Source organism: Crocuta crocuta, unplaced genomic scaffold (assembly GCF_008692635.1).
Source record: "Crocuta crocuta isolate KB4526 unplaced genomic scaffold, BGI_CrCroc_1.0 scaffold299, whole genome shotgun sequence".
Taxonomy (NCBI): domain Eukaryota; kingdom Metazoa; phylum Chordata; class Mammalia; order Carnivora; family Hyaenidae; genus Crocuta; species Crocuta crocuta.
In genome coordinates, this window is record NW_027532747.1 from 2,683,477 (window position 1) to 2,702,630 (window position 19,154).

General features: G+C 62.1%; 1 protein-coding gene across 4 annotated transcripts in view; it reads right to left on the bottom strand.

Annotated features, from left to right (window-relative positions):
- EVL (Enah/Vasp-like) overlaps positions 1-19,154 on the bottom strand; it is a 103,788-nt gene that overhangs the window by 20,300 nt on the left and 64,334 nt on the right. The gene's annotated exons all lie outside the window — the stretch shown is intronic.

Consider the following 19,154-nt stretch of genomic DNA (forward strand, 5'->3'; position numbering starts at 1 on the left):
CTTCTCTGTCGCGCCCTGCGAGCACAGGAAGGCCCCTCACAGCAGGTTAAGTGTTAGAGCCGGGGAGGGGGGGTCACACCTGGGCTGGTAGGGACACAGCCCGGGCTCCTCACGGCCGTGGGGACCCCCGCTGCCTGCATCCCGGAGCCTGTGGCTGTGGCTGCTCACTGACTGAGTGACCGCGAAGCCTTCCGGGCCAAGCCTCGCCCTGGACCCTGAAGGCAGGGCCCAGAGCAGTTCAGGCCTGCTGCTCGTGCCCGATGTCTGGGCAGCGGCCAGGGCACGTTCACGGGAAAAGGCAGGGCTGAGAAAGAGCTGATGGCTCCTGGCCGTTGCCAGCTCAGGTGTCACTGGGGCGCTGTGCAGAGTCACAGCGACAGGGCAGAGACTGGGCGAGCGGGTCTCATACTTTGCTGACCACATGGGGTAGGGGCTCAACTCCTCCCAGGAGACAGTGGCAGCTGCGCTCAGCCCATGGCAAACTCCACGTCATACGGAAGGCTTCTTGCACAGGCGCTTTCAGCCGCCGAGGGATTAGCAGGTTGTCCCCTGGGTCAGGGGCACGGCGGGACAGAGAGCAACAGAATCTCCAGGCTGAAACAGATCATCTGATTCTAGGGCGGCCGCCCGCCCAGCACTGCAGCGTCTTGTGTGTCTCCTGGGCAGGCGGTCCGGCAGGATCATAGCAACGGAAGTCACCGCCTCCCACGGGACCACGTGCTCTCTCACACTGACGTCTCTGCCACCGGGTGGGACACAGCATGGGTGGCACTCTTCATGCCCAGAGTGAGCGTCCGTGTTCGGCTCTCTCCAGACCTTGCCGTCCTGGGCCTCACGATCTGCTCTGGTCTAGTTTCCAGTGAGCAATGCCTCACTGGCGTCCCAGCTCCGGGTGAATGTTTGGGCTCGGGAAGGAGGCGGATCCGGACGCGGGGCAGCGGGCCCGCTGCTTGCTGGGAGGAGCTGGCCTTGCAGGGCTCCAGGGAAAATGCGTCCCCGGGGTGGGTGGGGGGCCCTGCCTGGCACTGCCTGTGCTCATGAGTGCCTTTGGCGGCTGTCACAGGGCGGCCAGTAGAGAAGGTGCTCATAGGCTTTTACAGACGTGACCCTCATAAGGACCTGGGGTGGTGATCTCACCTGACAGGCCCGGAATCAATGCCAGCTTTCCTTCCCATTTCTAAACACATCTTTAAAGTTAATTACTTTAACATACAATTTTGCTCTTTTTAAAAAATTGGTTTTTCTGATTATAACTAGCACGTGATAGATGTTCAGTGTACACGTCACAGCAATCACAACACATCACAGGACAAATCCTTGTCGGGGACCTTCTCTCTCCTTCTGGGCAAGGCCCGGGTCTGGGGGCTGCTTCCTCCTGGTTCTCAGGAGCAGAGGCAGGAACACGCTGCCGGGTGCATGGCGCAGGCCCTTTCCTGGTTTGGCGTGAACTCATCTCACGGTCACAGCCCTGGCAACGGCCCCCGTGAGAACCTGTAACAGGTGAGGGCGTGGCCTGGAAAGGGGAGGTGACTTGCTCAGGGCCTCCCTGACAGCAGGTGGCGGAGGCAGACTCAAACGACCTGCAAAAGGCCGCTGTCTTCCTTCTGTCCAGTCATACCGTGGGTTCAGATGGAGACCAGCTTAGAAGAAGAAAGGTGGCAGGTGGGCACGCCAGGGCACGGGGCAAGGGGCTGCATTCCCGCAGGCTGGACGGGGGTCCTCTGACCCCGACCCAGGGGCTCTGCCTCCACCCACTTGTCCTGGCTGAGGCATGAGGGATTCAAGACATCTCAGCCCCTGGTTCTGGGAATCGGGCCCGAGCTGCTCGGGTGCTGGCTGGACTTCTGGAAAACTGGCCCCTGCCTTGCTCTGGGGGTGTGGCCTCCGCTGCCAAGCCCATGCCTGACCCTGGAGTCGCCCTTCTTCCAGGGCCGAGACCCTGTCCGGCACTTGGTCTGAAGTCTGGATAGCCAGGCCCACCCTGGCACCGAAGTTGTGGGATGCCTGGGCTCTGCTAGCCGCTCAGAGATCTCTTCATCCGCTGGCCTGGTCTGGCCTCCGTCACTGGGACCGTTTGTCAGGACCCCAGAGAGCAGCTGACAGCCTGCACAGCGGTCCGTGTGGGGTCCCGTGCTGGGGTCCCTCACTCTGCCTGCTGGGCTGGCCTTCCTCCTGACACCCTCAGCCAGCCCGTCCTTCCCAAGGGTGCAGGACATCCGTCAGGAGCCTGGCTGTTCCCAGGGGACCGGAGTCCTGCACTAAGGACAGATTTCAAAACAGGTGGAATTTCAGACATGACAGAGCAGGAAGAGACACCGCTTGGCTGCATGAGGCCTTCCATTCTTCTCAAACTAAGAAAACGTCGGTCTGTTTTGTGCCGTAAGGATCCTTAGCATCAGGAAGCATGGTCCCTTCACCTCAGAGGTGGGCGCTGAGGCGCAGGGAAGGGCCCGCCACGGTCACACGGGTGTCTGCAGCAGACGGGCGGTTCTCGCCATCTCCGTACTCCTGGCCTGTCCCACGCACTGGCCGCGGTGGCCCCAGCGGCAGAGGCAGGGGGCGGGGGGGACAGGGAGGAGGCTCAGAACCATCTGAGGCTCCTTGGGAAACCTCCCAGCACAGCCCACGTGCTTCTTCAGGGGAAGCCACGGGGTGGGGGCACTGGGGGGCTGTCCGCCACCCCTATCTGTCCTACTGTTGTTTCCGACAAGCCCCGTGCGGTGAGACCGGAAGCCAGGATGCAGGCGCGCAGAGCCCCCCAGGGCACGGAGTCACCTCAGGCCAGCCGCACCTCTGCCTTCAGGACCCCACTGAGGGAGGAGGGGGGAACCCCGCTCTCCCGCCGCCTGCTTGGAGTTGGTTGCAGGATCTCAGTGCAGTGCTGTCGGGGGTCCTGAGAGTCCCCCGCCTCCCCACCCCCACGGGGCTGCCTCGGTCTCTCTGCCAGGCTGGACGCCTCGGTCAACCAACAGGACCCTGGGCTCCGCTCTCCCCCCCCAGCCCTGCTTCCCGCCCCTTTCCACACTGACTTCACAGCCTCCGTGGTCTGTGGAAAACACAAGCCTGACCCTCAGGGGGCTGGGCCCACGCTCCGTGGGAGGGGACCCCAGCCCAGCCCCGCAGCCGCCGCTCCTGTCCCCACCGCTGCAGCGGACCCTGCGCATCTGCTCCCCACCTCTCTGTCCCTGCGCGGGGTACCGTCTGCGAGGGTCAACTCCACGGCTGCCTCTTCCAGGAAGCATTTCCTGCTCCTCACTGCTCCATACGCAAGGGCCTCTGTCACAACTTTCTCACTAAGACGACGGCACTTTGGAAGCAATCCTCTCTTCCCCGTGAGGTCTTGAGCTTCTTGAGGGCAGAGACCACATCCCTTCCCCATCACTGCGTGCGCAGTCCCTGGCTTGCGCCGGACGCCGCGGATATTTGGCTGACGTGAGTCGGGATGGTTAGAGAGAACTCGTGACCACCAGCACAGGCGGGGGAAGCACAGGAAGGGATGGCGCTGGACTCGCTCAGATAAAAGTCACCGACGAGATAAAAGATAAAAGCCGCGGAACACAAGCGACTCTCCAGTTCAGGCTTGTTCAGAGAGGAGGCCGCCGGGGGGTGGTTCGCAGCAGCACCAGGACGCCCGGGGGCAAACCGCAGGGACAGCCCGCCCCCCCCAGCCTTTGTCACCCGCCCCAGCCTTTGTCGCAGGGCATTCTGTTTGACGTGCTCCTCGGCACAGGAGCCCCCCAGCTCCGCACCAGCTGTGCGTGCACTTGCGCTCACCTTCGGTCGCGCGGTGCCCCTTTGCGCACGGACGGCCGACGCTTGTTGGGAGAGACCACGCTGAACTGCCCTGTCCCCGCAGGTACTGCCGCGGGCAGGCGGGGGGTGGCCCGCGGCCAGGAGGGAGAAGGCCTGGCCGGAGCTCTGCCCCGCGCACGGGCTGGGCCTCCTGGCCCACGAAACGAGCATCAGTATGAACCCTGAAGCCTGACGCAGCTGCCGTGAGGAAGACCTGAACTGCACAAAGCGCTCCGTGAGGCGCAAAGGCACGCACGATGCTCGTCCTTAGCACTGAAGGCAACGGTCTGGGTGGCCTCTCCACGCAGCCCCGGTGTCCTGCCGGTCACCGGCCTGCCTGCGTCCTGCGCGCTCGGACAGCCCTTCGTCCCACTCGGTGCTTTCCGGAAGGTGCTCGCTGTCCACTGACAGGGCGCTGCCACCCCTGCCGCCTCCGTGGCCCCGCAGAAGGGGTGCTGGACGCGCCCAGGCCAGGGGGCTCCTCACCACGGCCCCAGTGTCACAGCTCGTTGCGTGTGGGAGGTGGTCCGGGGCACCCACCAAGTCAACCCTCGCGCTCTCTCACTCGCCTCCGACAAGTGTTGCCAAAGTCAAAATGAAGACCCTGTCGGCATGACACACCCGCGGGCAGGAGCCAGGGAGACGTGAAGTGGGGCAGCAAAGGGGGGCACGCCAGGGCAGAGGGTACCTCCTGTCTGAACACTGAGAGGGGGCAGGGGACGGAGGGTGCGGCCCACGCTGACACTCGCATCCAGGCCTGTCCCTCCGCGGGACGGGGACGCTTGCCGGGGAAGGCGCGGACTTGCTGCCGTCCCGGAGGCCCACTTGCCAGATGGCGTGAAGTCCCACCAAACATCTGCTTCTACAGAACACGGGGGTGACCTGGAGGAGGGCTGTTCAGCCCTGGGGTCAGTCAGGTGGGGAGACGGGACAAAACAAAACCAGAGCCGCGGACGTCAGCCATGAGCCCACCGGGGAGGGGCGACGCGGGAGCCTGGCCAGCAGGGACAGGGTGGGCCCCTGCGCCACAGAGGCTGAGGGACCGAAGGGAGAGTCAGTGCGACCGACCTGAGGCACTGAAGTCGGCCGGACCAAAGGGGAAGGTGGGGTCGGGGGTCTGAGGGATGGTGCCTCTCCCCACTCCTGGGGGACTTGGGGACGCCACCCCCACTCGGTTTCTCTGTTAACCATCACCACACCCTCCCCACGGCTGCCCCGCGGTGGGATGAGACCACACCTGGCACTGGTACTTTCCAAAGGCTTCTATACCTTTTGTCATGATGTTAGGATCTGACAGGGGCTTCAAACGATGATGTGACCGCCCTTGGGAGAGCCACCCGTGTTTAGCAGAGGGGCAGGGGTGAGCAGCTCAAAGAGGAAAACGTGCTGGCGTGACCCAGCTCCAGGAGAATGAACCAGATGTGCGATGCCCTGCTCACGCGCCCCCATCCTTGCTGCTCGGTTGCAGGTCACCTCCTCGTGGGGACCCTGCTGGCGCCGAGCTCCCTGTCCGCTCCGCCTGCACGTACCAGGACAGACAGCAACACGGACTCAGGCCACCAGGGTGCTCCGGCTTTCACTCTCCAGGGACTTAACTGTTTTGTTCTCTGTATTCCCAGCACACAATGTCGTTCTTGGCCTACGGTCAACACTCAGCAAATATTTGTTGAATAAATGAGCGATTAGGCCCCAGGCAGACTGTGTGAGGCTCTCTAGCCAAATGCTGAGACTACGGCGGGCGGCACATTCTTAAAGCTCTCATCTCGCGGCTGGAAACAGCGGCCAGGCCGGGACCGCGCCGTGTAAGCCCGGAGGCACTCTGGCAGCAGAGACACCGCAGGTCACCAGCAGAGCTGTGCTTGGAAAACAGCACAGAAGGAGTAAGGAAGAGGGGGCCCAGGTTTGCCAAGCAGCCACTACGCTCTGTGCACAGGCTCTGTGCTGAGCCCCGAGGGCCCAGCTCCCCAGGGTCCCCCGTGGGACCACACAGGCCCTCTTCCAGGCGCTGGCCTAGAGGCCTCTGGGTGGTGGACAGCGCTCACGCCCCCTCCAGGGCCCACCCCGGGGAAGACTGCCCAGTCCTCCCACTACCCCTCATTCCCATTTTCCAGTCCCTCCAGTTCCTGGCCGGCCTTGTCGGGACTGGCCCAGTGTACACAAATCCCCTTCAGGGCGAGCCTGGGGGCTGGACACCCTGGTTCTTGCTGGATCTCTGCTCTAAGTGGGTAGGTGTCTCGGGGAGTCCCTCCCGTCTCTCTGGGCCTCAGTTTACCATAAAGTGAGAAGGATGGAACCGAGGATCACATGGTTCTAAATCTCAACAATTTAAAAGGACAGAGAAGGAAACATACCAATATGGGAAGAGTGGTAATCGGGAGATGGGATTCTTTCCCTCTTTCTGAACTTCCAAACAACGTACAAGTAGGATGCACTACCTTATAATAACGCCACACAGGACGGAGAGTCCCCAGGGAGGGACAAGTGCTCCTCTGTGCCTCCACCCCATGAGTCTGGTGCTGCGGGGGGTGGGGCTAGAACTCCTGGCCCGGGCGCCCACTTTAAATTATACAGCCTCCGGTGGGCGGATAAGCCGAGGCGTTGCCAACACCTCCTCCCGAGAGAGGCTGTCCTTCTGCCCGTCCATTAACATTCATGAGGCTCTGGGACACCAGCCTCCGCTTCTCTGGGACAGAAGGGACAGGCTGGGTTTCGAGTTGGCCTCTATAGGAAAGGCACCCCCAGGGCCTCCTGAAGCAGGGGAACCTGAGCTCCTGGGAGCGCCAGGACAAAGGGTCCAGCACCTGCTCAGTGATGCCCGATGGGGTTTCTGGCCAGTGAAGGACAGCTACCTAATCTGGGCCGGGCAGGGTCCCAAGCCTCTGTTCCCCCCCCCCGCCCCCCACCCCCCTGCCGTCTCTCTAGCTGGCTCCTTCTCTCTCTGGAGGGTCCCTGCATTTGGGGACGGACTCAGAGCAGCACTCCGAAACGGGGCAGGCTTGCCAGACCAATTCCATAGCATTCCTTCCCTCTCGTCTCAAGGCTCTGCTGCGAGCAGGCTAGTGTCCAGGCGGGAACAGAGTCTGCGATCTGGGCCTGAGTCTTCAGAGGCGCCTCGCCAAGGCCACACAGGAGTTGGTGGCAGGGCTGGGACCGGCACCTGGGACCAAGGTCTCTTAGCCCAGGGCTCTGGCTGGACAAGCAGCCGTCTCTGCATCTTTGCGCTTAGGAGGCGGGGTGGCGGTGCTGAGCCTGCCTCCTGTGTTTGGCTCAGCAGCACACAAACCCTGACGGCCACCTCCTGGCATCTTCTTCGTCAAAGGACGAGAGGCAGTTCAGCTGCTTGCCTAACGGTACCCCGGCCGACTTCCAGTGCCTTTCCTGCCAAGGCCTTCCTAGGGAATCGAGGCTCACGGTGGGGCTGATGCCTGAGCTCTCGTATTGTTTTACTCGGATCACCAGAGCCAGCTGTCGCCCACTGGACTCCTGTAACAGACCCTCATTCCTAAGCCCCCCAGTTATGGTTCAATCGTCACCCCATGGTGACCAATGTCTGGAGCTGCATCAGAGAGGCCAGCGTCTAACGACCGGTAGACCTGGAGGGGCAGCCAGCGTAGATGCGGGGACTGTGTTTCGGAAAGGCCACATGGTGAGATGCACCCACCTGGAGCATAGAGAGGACAGGCCTTTGCCCTGGGCTGGCCTGGGTGCTGGTGAGCACCCACTTCCGTCCCTATCCTGCTGCATGGGGCTCCTGAGGCCCAGGGAAAGGGTGGGCTTGCTAGTGGGGGTGGGGGTGGGGCCTGGGACCCAGGCTCCCAGCGCCCAGGCCAGGACATGCCAGCCAGCCCGCCTCATCCACCCAGGCTGTGCGTCCCAGGCCACTCGCCTTGCAGGTGAAGTAACTGTTCTCTGTTTCCCAACAAGCTCACTTCAGGACACAGAGCAAACCTTGAGAAGAATCTCAAACAACGAAGTGCAATACAATACATCACACCCTTACAGTGAGAGTCACAAAGTGATTTTGTCATTAATCTGCTCAACTATCCAGGGCGGGGCCTAGGAGACCCCTCATAGGTGGGGAAACTGAGGCTCAGAAAGGGTGGACAGCCACCCAAGGTCACACACGCCTCCAGTGACCGGTGTTGCCAGGGCAGCAGCTCAGTCCCGAGCCCGGCCTACGCACCGCTACTTCTGTCTACGCTTCCGCAAGGCCTCAGTGGTGAACAGCATCTACCCTCTGGTCGGCCACCGACAGGCACTTGCCCAAGATCCAGAGCTCGTGCCCACCACCCCAGCCGCTGGGGGCAGAAGAAGAGGCCCGCAAGGAGCAGGGAGGAGCCCCTCGGGAAGAGCAGGGAGGAGCCCCTGTGAGGAGCAGAGAAGAGCCCCTCGTGAAGAATAGGGAAGAACTCCCATGAGGAGAGGAGAGGACCCCTGTGAGGAGTGGGGAGGAGCCCCCTGTGAGGAGGGGGGAGGAACCCTGTGAGGAGGGGGGAGGAGCCCCCTGTGAGGAGTGGGGAGGGCCCCTGTGAGGAGGGGGGAGGAGCCCCCTGTGAGGAGTGGGGAGGACCCCAGTGAGGAGTGGGGAGGAGCCCCCTGTGAGGAGTGGGGAGGAGGTGCCCATCACCTACAGCTCACTCTGCAGAGCACGGTGCAGTGGCAGTGGCAGAAGCAGAAGCAGTGGAAAGTCCACTCTCTGCTGACCATCCCAGGCAGGCCCCCGGGCGCGCTCCAGTCGGGCGCCTCTCGCATCCCGGCCACTTACCTCCCCTTCCTCGGCCGCCCGGCTTAGGCACTGGGAAACCGATACGCCGGCCAGCCGTCAAATGGGCTTTGCTGCCTCAATCTTTAATGAGGCTTCCCAGCTAACCTATCAGAACCCTCCTGCCTACCTGATTCTAGCAGGTTCTGGGGGCTGTGGAGAAGTATCCAGACCCCTTGTGGGGCCAGCCCACAGGCCGTGGGGATACCAGGTGTCTGCCAGATGACCCCCCCCGCCCCCCCGGCTCGCTCTCTGTCCCCTGTGGGCAACGGGATGGGACAGGGTGGGCACGGAGCCAGAAAGCAACGGGTGACCGGCCCAAGGCAGAAGCCCCGCACCGTCCGCGTGGGCCACCTGCTCTCCCCAGGCTTCCCTGCTGCTGTTCCTCACTCTTCCCTTCCTTGCCGTCACATGTGCTTCCTCCCAACCAATCCCTGCCAGTCCTGCTTCCTGCCCCGGCCTGATGGGCCCCCAGCAGCTCAGTCCTTCCCCCTGCCAGCGGGCACGCCTCTCCTCCACCGCCTGGCACCTTCCTGCCGCTACACCTGCGGGCACCGTGGCGGGTCCTTCTGCCAGGAACACCGGTCCGCACTTCCCAGCTTAAGTGGGTCTCCGTCCCTGTGGAGCGTCCCCTGGCTCCTTGGGTGGCTCCTTGGGGGTGGTTTCCCCCTTGTTCCCTTGCTGCTCTGCTGGGGGGCCCTGTACCTTTGTGCCCTGAGGAACGCGCCCACTGCTGATACCAGAGCTTCTCAACTATTTACCCCACTGGACTGAGGGCTTGAGGGCAAATCCCACGCCCGTCCCTTCTTGTCCCTAAGCACCCCGCGCAGGGCCTGGTGTGAAGTGCGCAGGGAACGTCTGTGCGGCCAGCCTGAACCCGGCACCCCGCTCTGCGTCGGATACGGGTCAGCCCCTCTCAGGGGAGCAATGCTAATCTCCCCGGTCCGGCCTGGCTCTCCGCTCTGCTCTCTGCTGGTCTCCAGGGGATGCCGGCCCTCCGGGAAACTGCCCCGCAGGCCGCCCCCCTGCGCTGTCCGGGCCTCAGCCTCCCATGCGTGCTTGCGCTCTCTTTCTCTCTCTCGTGGGGGTCTCCGGGTCAAGCTCAACCCCCGCAAGCCGTGTTTGCAGATGAAACAACAGGAAGCCCTTCCGTGCCCTCCCTCAGCCGGGAGCCCAGCAGGTCCCACTGGTGCCCACGGAAGTCCTCACCTTTGGGCCTGAGGCCTCCTATGTGCTAACGTGCCCGGCAGCCCCCAGCCACCTCCTTCGGGCCCCTCTTCTCCCACCCGTGACTCACCTGGGCCGGGCCCGCCTGCCTTACCCTCTTCCCTCTTTACTTCCCTGGGCGTCAAATGCAAATATGCAAACGACACACAAATCCATGAGGGACCTTACTGGACTCTGAGGAATGTGGCATCCCCCCCTCCGAGACACGCTGCCTAGAAGGGTCCCCTGAAGCTGGCACCTCATCTCCCCTCCATTTCCTCCTTGACACCGGCCTCACATGGTCCAGCCTGTCCAGATCCTTCCCCAAGCCACTGACACCCATTCTAAGGCTCTTTGGGACCTCTGGGATGCAGACCTTGTTGGGACTGGGTCTCCCTGCCTGCAGGGTCGCACTGGGGAGGTGGCATCACAGTGCTGACAGCAGCCCCGCCACAGCTCCGAGCACGCGGACTGGAGGCCCTGAGAGCTCAACGCAGCCCCAGAGTGGACTCACCCTTGGCCTTGGCACGTTACTGTAACTGTCTTCTTATCTGAAAACTAACAAAAGGCACCACTTGTTTGGAGTGTGGATCAGAAACTCGTAGGAGGAAGCCTTGACTCTGATAAGGTGTGGCCCACCACTGCCGTTTTCTGTCCCTCTTAGGTAGTCCTGAGTGAGTAACATTTTGTGTCCGTGAAATTCTCACACGCAGCCCAGAGTGGTGTTACCATTGTCCCATCTGGCCAGCGATGCCCAGAGACGTTACAAACTTGCCTGTATCACACGAGTGAGTGACAGAGTCAGAACCAGGACTGGGACCTGCAGCTTCGGATCCCACGCTGCCCCCTGCAGAGCGGTCACGCTGTGCCGACAGCCCAGAGCAGAGGCAGCCAGGGACAGGCGCTCTCCGCGGCGTTCAGTCAGCCAGCCAGCTCATGGCCCTGCCGGCTGCCGGCCACGGGCCACTTCTATTCAAAAAGTGGGTGCGTGTCAGGGGCACCTGGGTGGCTCAGGCCATGATCTCACCATTCGTGAGTTCGAGCCCCGTGTCGGGCTCTGGGCTGGCGGCATGGAGCCCAGAACCTGCTTCAGGTTCCGTGTCTCCCTCTCTCTGCCCCTCCCCTACTTGTGTTTGTGCTCTCAAAATTAGAAACAAAGCAGAGTAGGTTAGGGAAAAGCGGCAAGAACTGAAGGTGAGGCCACACCTGCCCTGGCAGCGCAGGGCCCGCACCCGTCAGCGGGCCGCCATGGAGGTACAGCGCCAGCGTCTGCAGCAGGGAGAGGAAGGACAGGTGCTGCACACAGGCAGGCAGACAGCTGGCCTGAGCACTGTTTCTGGAGTTGGCCTTTCCGGCTGCTTCCTCCCTCCTGGCTGATAGGCCCCTTGGCCCTCTCTCTACAGACTGGTTCACGGACTCTGTGTGTTCAGCAAGCACACATTCCCAACTTCTCAGCCTGACGGAGGCAAGCAACTGAGGGAAGTTATTTCTAGACCAGATCACACAGGAACATCCTGCTAACGGCACCTGGCTTGGCGTATCTTCAGCTGAGCCCGAGTCCCTAAAGTCAATGCCGGTGGGGCCGCAGCACCCCCTCACCCCCGCCCCCATCCCGTGCCCACCACTCCCATGCTCTGCTTGAGGCCGGTCCACTCTCTGCTCCAAAACTGAAATGGGCTCCCATGCCTGCAGTGGGCCCTGCCAGCTGGGGGCAGGCACCCCAACAGCTTGGGGGCGCTCTGGGGGTCCGGGGAGGAACGGGGAACACGGACCACCGGCAGTGTCAGTTTTACTGAAAGGTCAGTAATTCAAAACAGGGAAATAAGCACAGATACATCGTGGAGCAGAACATGAAATCCACGCAAGTGGGAGTGTGTTTGGGCCACAACACAGCCCGCTCGGGGGCAGGACAGGCTCCTGGCCGGTGCTTATGCCCACCCGTCCTAGGAGCCCAGCGCTTCCTGAAGTGTCTGTCTTTCCTGCCTCTCTCTGGCGGTCCCTTTGCTCATGCAGCCGCACGTCCCCGTCCTGCCCCACAAGCCCACCTCCTCTGGGGCCTGTGGGCTCCTCCTGTGAGCCCGACCCGGACCGACGCCTCGACTCCTTCTGCTTGAGCTGTGTGGGTGCCCGCCTGCGCCCCTGCCGGATCTCGAGCACCTCACGTGAGAGAAACACCCGTGTTTACGCTTCCACATCACCGTGTGGAATTCTCAACACGGGGTCACAAGCTGTTATTGTCAGTCCATGTGCCAGATCAGAAAATGGAGTTTGGGAGGCGTGAATCAGCGTCTAGACCGGTGGTAAAGCTGGCTCAAGCCGGGGATCGCAGCCACACCTGTCTGCCACCCTGAACAGGACCTGTGTGGCTCGGGGGGGACAGCGCATGTGCTGGGTGCGCAGGGTGGTTATGGACGCCAGCCATCACCGCAGACCATTGCCAACTCTGTCTGGGAAGAAGTCAGAGTGGCGCAGGGGCGGGCTGGGAGGAGCCGAAGCTCCCAGGCCTCTGGAAGCTGCAAGCCTGCTGGGAACCTGCTGGGCCCTGGCTAAGAGCCCTGGCTCCGGGAAAAGACAGCCAGGCGGCGATCCTTCGCCTCCGGAGACGTGTTTGGCAGGGACAGGAGGCTGCGAAGGCCTGGGCCCCGGCGGCTCCTGCCTGGCCATCCGGGGGAAGGGCTACGCCTCAGAATACTGTACTCAAAGCTGCCCAGCGAGCCCCAGCCCTGCGTCTCCCCAGCCGCACCTCGTCTCCCAGCGTCCAGGGTGGGCAGCCCTCCTGTGGAGAGCTCTGGCATGTCTCTGTGCCTTTGCACGTGTGGCTGCCTCCCTTCAGACGGCTTCTCTCTTGTCTCGCTGGCAAACTTCTGTCCACACTTGGACACCCAGACCAGGCTTGCCCACCAGAGGCTCTCCTGACGGCCTGTCCCCCTGCCTCAGCCCGCGGGCCAGGCCTGCTCTCTAGGCTCCCGCAGGCCCTGCGCTTCCCTCTGTCATGGCACCCATCGCCCCGCACCGCCCAGCGTCCCTTCTCCGCCTGACTGAGCCCCAGGAACACAGGCACCCGCCTCACGCACCTCTGCGTGCTGGCGCACCACCCAGCACGGACGGTCCAGAAATGTCTATTGGTTCACGTATTGCCGTGCCGGGCACACACGCTGCCCCCAGTAGCTTACACGGCCAGGACGCGCGCAGCGCAAGAATACAGCGGGTAAGAGAACCCAAGTGACGGGCGACGCCTAGGTGACGTGTGAGCAGGGGCGTGAGGAAGGAGCCACGGGCAACGTGGAGGGAAGAACATTCTAGGCCAAGGGACATCAGGTCTAAGACCCAGTGTCAGGAGCAGGCGTGGCGTGCTCGGGGAAGCAACAAGGAGGCCAATGCCACTGGAGGTGAGTGAGGTAGAGCGGGAGGTGGTGGACTTCGAAGGCGCCAGGGCCGAGTGGTCCGTGCGGGCTTTGGTCCTAAGGCTTCAGGTTTGGTTCTGAGTGAGACTGGACATCTCTGGAGAGCCCGGAGCAGGGGCCGCCCTGCGAGCTGCCTTGGGAAGTCGTTGCTTGCACGTGAAGAACAGACTCTCACGGGCTCAGCACAGAGGCAGACAAATCAAGTAGGTGAATGAAGACAAGCCACAAACAGGTGGGGAACAGGGCCTCAAATGCTCCCACCCTGTCCCCTCCAGAAACCGCGAGCTGTGCCCCAAGTTCGGCACTTGGGGTTCTGAGTCCTGGTGACAATCACTTACTAAGACAGAGGAGCTGACACTTATCCGGAAGGAGCTACACGTGGCAGAAGGCTAACCTGTGAAATTCTCATTCTCGAGGAAAGAAATATATGCTACGTGAGAAAAAAGAAAAGGGGTGCTAGTGAATTTTTGACTGACTTCAAAAGGCACAGGCATTTGGCCATGAAGATGGGCCTGGCCGAGTGCCCATAACTGTCAGCCCACAGTCCAGGTGGCTTACGATGGACAGAGCCCGGAGGCCACCAGCAGACCAGGGCCTCTCTGACAGCCACTCTGGTCTGATGGGACAGACATGGGCTGGCGATCAGGAGGCGGAGGCTGCGTCCCTCGCCAGCATGGCCTGGGGCAAGCTGCTGTGAGCCTTCGTTTCGTCACGCTTAGCGTGGGGACAAGAATCCCTAACGTCCCCGATGGCGGTAGGGGGTGCGTGAAGACCCAGGGGGATGAGCAAATGGGCAGCGTGTGGGAAGGGGTCACGTCCTCTCCGCAAGGGGGCCCCACACCTTCTCCCACACCAGTCACGATTCTGCCCTTGTCGAGGGGCAAGGCCCTTGGACAGCGTTGGGGAACGGGGTGTGGCTGCAGCAGCGACACCGCACTGGGATTCTTGCAGCACTTCACAGCTGACGCATCGCAGTCCCGTCTGCTCTCACGCTGCTGAGACCATTGTAAAGATGAGGAAACTGGGGCGGAGGGAGGCACGATGGCCGGCTCACGGCTGCCCCGGGTGCGGGGCCTACAGCCTGGGCTTGCCCCTCTGTCGTCCGCCTCTAGGGACTGTCAGCCCCGCCAATCACCTGGGCCACCCACAGGCTGCTCCCCGGGCCCCGACCGAGGCACATGGGCAGGAGCTGGTAAGGCAGACCACGCGCCAAGCCTTGATTGGGCGCTGGGCACAGGCCGTAGTTGCGGAAAACCAGAAGCCCTGCAGGACTCTCCCCATTGGCGTTCAGGAGAAAATCCCGGGGCTGCCGGAAGGGGTTTTTCTTCTCTAAGAAGCAGGCTGCAGACAAACCCGCAGGTCCTTACAGGGAGATAATGGGGGGTGTTCGGAAATCGGGGAACCCCGAGAGAGGTACAAGGTGCTGACAGTGTGCAGAGGGAGACCCCAATGTCGGGCGGGGTCCCAAGGCACCGAGACCTGCTGTGCCCACCCTCCTGGTCGGCCACTCCCAGCTCCCCTCAGTCCTACAGCGCAGTGGGCGCGGGCATCTCCCTCTCAGCCCCGCGTCCCTGACCGCCCCGGCCCGGCCTCCCTCTGCGTCCCAGAGCGGCGCGCCCAGCGTCACCACAGGCCTTGACTTTGTTAGCTGACTCTTCAAATACATATAAAAAACCAGTTAACTTCAAATCGTTACAGTGCTTCACGGACGACAAGGCATTTCACTCACGCCATCTCACGTCACCCTCACAACAACCCTGTGAGGTAGGTGCGATTAACCCGTCCCGCGCATGGAGAAACGGTCTCAGAAAAGTGCGGTGACTCGGCCAAGGGCACGCCCTCGGCACAAACCGTGCTCCAGCCCCCAGATCCAGCCCACTCCGCGTCCGATGTGCGCCCGCCTCAGGACCACCGACGACTGTAGGTACGTGAACGCGAGGCTGCTGGCCGGGGAAGGTGCCGTCCTCTGTTCAGGGGTGGTGGTAGGCGGGCCAAGGTGACGGGTGCGATTTCTGTGTGAGACAATTCTATTTGCCATGTCCCTCAATCACAGATAGCACCCCTCACCTTGCGCCCAGTTTCGCAGGCTTGCGGGCGGTGCGGGTTCCGGAAGGAGGGCCGTCTTGGTCTGCAGCAGGTGGCGGGATGGCGGGAAGCACCAGGCTCTGCGAGGCACACGAAACAGACCCAGGAGCGATGTGGAGAGCTCACCCCCTCCCCAAGCACCAAGAGGTGCCAGCCCCACCTCAGGGCGCTGGAGACGTGAAAAGCAAGGTGCCTGGCCTCGAGGGGCTCACAGTCTACAGCCAAGAGGGACAGACGACTGCGTGTCCAGAGCCGGGGAGCAAGCCCTGAGGTCCTCTGGGGTGCCCGGAGGCCCAGGTCTGTGAGGGAGGGGCAGGCCAGCAGCACACAGTGTGACGAGGAACAGCACGGAGGATGGTGTGGCACAGGCCGAGGGTCGGGGGGGTTATGAGCCCGGCTGTGCAGAAAGGTCACGAAGGCACCAGCAGAAAGGCCAGGTTGCAGAAGGGAAGAGAGGCTGACCAGAGAGAGACCTTCCACAAGCCTTCAGGGGACAGACAGGACGCGTCCAGACCGAGTCAGAGACGTGTCCCGGGCCGGGTGGCACAGGGCACGCCTTCATCGGTGTGAACCGTCCAGGGCAATCAAGCATGGGATGGGGGGCCCGCACTGAGTCCCAGGACCTGGCAAGCCCCCGGGGCCTGATGTGCCCCCTCAGGCCGGCCTGGATACGGCGAGCACTCTCCAGTTAGTGTGCTGGTTTCTGAGGGTCCAGAAACAAACAGGACCCTTCCTGACGCCCAGTCCGACTGGACCCCGTGTGGGACGGCGGGACGTGCCAAGTGGCATGCACCTCGGAGATGGGGGCGTACTGGTGGAGGAGGCCGCCCCAGTGGCTGGAAAGGCTTCGTCTGAGGGGCGGCTTTTGGACAGGAGGAGTGGGGTCTGGACGTGGGGAGCGGTGAGCCGGGGCCACAGCAGGGCCACTCTGGGAAGCGTGCGGACGGGCCGGTAACTGGGCACGGATGTCCCACCTTCTGTGACTCTTGGGCACAGAGGCTAGTCAGGAACCGGCCACCAGAGGGCAGTGGGGAGGTGGGGACGCGGGGCGGGGCGGGGGGGGNCTTTCGGGCAGGGTCGTGCCAGCCTGCGTTCTTACATCTCCGGCGAGGCAGAAAGCAACAAGGGCCCCAGCAGGGGACAGGGACGCAGCCAAGTGCTGTCTGTGGGGAAGAGGTTGGTCATTTCCACAGGAAGCTTATGAGAAGCGGGATTCAGCCCCGAGTGTAAGCGGCTGGGAGGTGGCACGGTGTGAACTGGGCCTGCCTCCACTAAAAGGTGTGACTAGAAGCGTCTTTCCCATGCCCGTGTGGCCGCGGCGCTGGGCACTGATAGGGACATGGACGCTGGGGAACCGCTGCTCGTCCCGCACCAGGCCCGTCACCCTTGGAACATGCCCATGACGTTATCACAAGCAAACCGAGAGAGCAAAGGATGTTCCGTTACATTCCTTGAGGCCAACGAAAACACGTACTTACTTCATTATGTTTTAGTTCCCTCCGTGTGGATTTCCACTAAGCTACCAGGTTTTTGTCTTTTTTTTTCAGAGCCCAAATGGGTACAAGAGACAAAGGGAACAATTCTGGCTGCGGCCGGGCGAGGTCCCTGGCAGACCTGGGCCCTTGGAGCTCCTCAACAGAACACTCTGGGAGTCCCCCCGCCACCCCCGCTCCCCCCGTGGACGAAGTCGCTTTTGACTGCGCTGCTACCGCCCCAGCCCTGCCCAAGCCTCCAGCACCAGGCCCCGCCACTCCGGGGCGTTCCGGGGTCTAGTCTGCACCTTAGGCCCGTAGAGGAAATGTGCACGCTCGCACTGACCGGGGTACGCAAGGCGGGGACTCCTTTCCAGCCCCCCAGCCCCCAGGCCCCGCCACCGGCGCTGCTCTTCACTGGAGGCCCTCTGTCTCATTTGAGATCAAGGAGAGGGGGCGTCACCGCCTCATTCTCCACCTGCAGGGACTGCGGCCTGGAGTCCTGGCCCCAAGCAGACAGCCCACCTGCTGCGGCCGGGCTGCCCCTGACCCTACCCGGGGCTGCAGCTCTGCGTTGGCGCCTGCGGGGTGGCCGCTGTCCCAGGCAGCCCGTCCTGCTACAGAAGTCCCGGCACTGGCACACGTGTATGCCAAGCCACCCCCTGGGAAGAGGCTCCCTCCTCCAGCCCCGGGCTCGACGGCTGCCTACCGGAAGTGTGTGTGGGCCCCAGCCCCCAGCGATCTGTGTGCAGGACCTCACATCCGCTGGGGGGGTTCTTTTCTTCCCTTCCTGACACGTTCTGGCTCGGTCACAACATGAAGCTGGGCCAGCTACCCTTGTCACTCCCTCTTGGGAAAGGCCGTGACCTTGGGGGGAGTTGGGAGGTTGTTGGATCTTCTGATTTTGAAGGCTTCTTGGGGTCTTAGTGGGAGATTGAGAAGTGAGCCCTCTGCTTTGGTCTGGGGTCCCTCGACTCTGTCCTGAGTTGTCCTGAGTTTCCTCACTAGGAAAGGTGAGGCCACGGGAGGGCGAAGTGAAGGACAGCGTAGCTCCTTGAGGCAAGGACATAGAAGGGCCTGGGGCGCCTGGGCGTCTCAGTCGGTTAAGTGTCTGACTTCGGCTCAGGTCATGATCTCACGGTTCGTGGGTTTGAGCCCCACGTCGGGCTCTGTGCTGACCTGGAGGCTGCTTCGGAGTCTGTGTCTCCCTCTCTCTCTCTCTCAAAAATAAACAGTAAAAAAAAAAAAAAGAACGTGTAAGCTCCTGCCAGCAAGGACAGGCTGCTCTACCACTGGGAAGGTCAGGTTGAAAGTCATCAGAATCAAAAGGGGAAATGTGGGACAGGGAAGCTATTCTCAAGCCTTCCTGAGCACGACTGTCACATTCCTCTGCTCTCTTCCGCAAGAACCCTTGGTCCTTGGTCCCAGAGGAAATGCTTTTTTTTAAAGTTTATTTATTCATTTTGAAAGAAGAGAGAGTGTGAATAGGGGAGGGACAGACAGAGAGAGAGGGAGGGAGAGGAAGGGAGGGAGAGAGGCAGAGAAAGGGAATCCCAAGCAGGCTCCACACTGTCAGTGCAGAGCTTGATACCGGGCTCAGACTCATGAACTGTGAGATCGTGATCTGACTGGAATCGAGTGGGACGCTTAACCGGCTGAGCCACCCAGGTGCCCTGGAAAACTAGGAAGGTATGGGCGTGTCAAACCTGGGTGTCTGGGGCTAGGGGGAGAGACCTCGGGCACAACCCCAGCTCTGCCCCTGACTTTCTGTGTGACTGGCAGGTCCCTCCCTCACTGGGCCCCAGTTCTGTCATCTGCAAAACGCACACCGTGTCTCATGATGCCCAGGGCGCTCTCCAGTCCCTGCTCGGTCCCCCCTCACCGGCCTACCTGGACCTCACTGCCTGTCTTCCACACCAGCAGTGGCTTCGAGGAAGGAGCTTTCCTCAAAAGTTCACTTCCCCAGGTGGCTGGGTCCCTTCAGCTTGGGGTCTCGCTTCAGGTGTCCCTAGAGCCCTCGTGTCCCTGAGCAGTGGGGGATGATGGTGGTACGTTCCTGGAGAACAGGAAGCAGCCTGACAGAGAGTGTGGGCTGGGGGCAGCCAGAAGGGAGAAGGGGCTGTATTTACAGGAACCTGCGAGTGTCTCACGCGGGAAGCGTGCCTGGCTCTTCCCCCAACGACGACGTGCCTGTGTGTCCATCTTACAGACGGGCTGACGTGCGGAAGGCGGTGGAATAGAAATTGGAGTCAAGTGGGGGGCAGCACACCCAGAGAGCATGGAAGCTCCCTGTTCCTCCCCCCACCCCACCCTGCGCCTCTCCCCGTCGGGTTTTCCCCGGGTTATGCTCTTCCTATTAAACCAGTGATCTTGTACGTAAAACATTTTCCTGAGTTCTATGAGCCACCTTTGAAAATTAATCAACACAGGGGG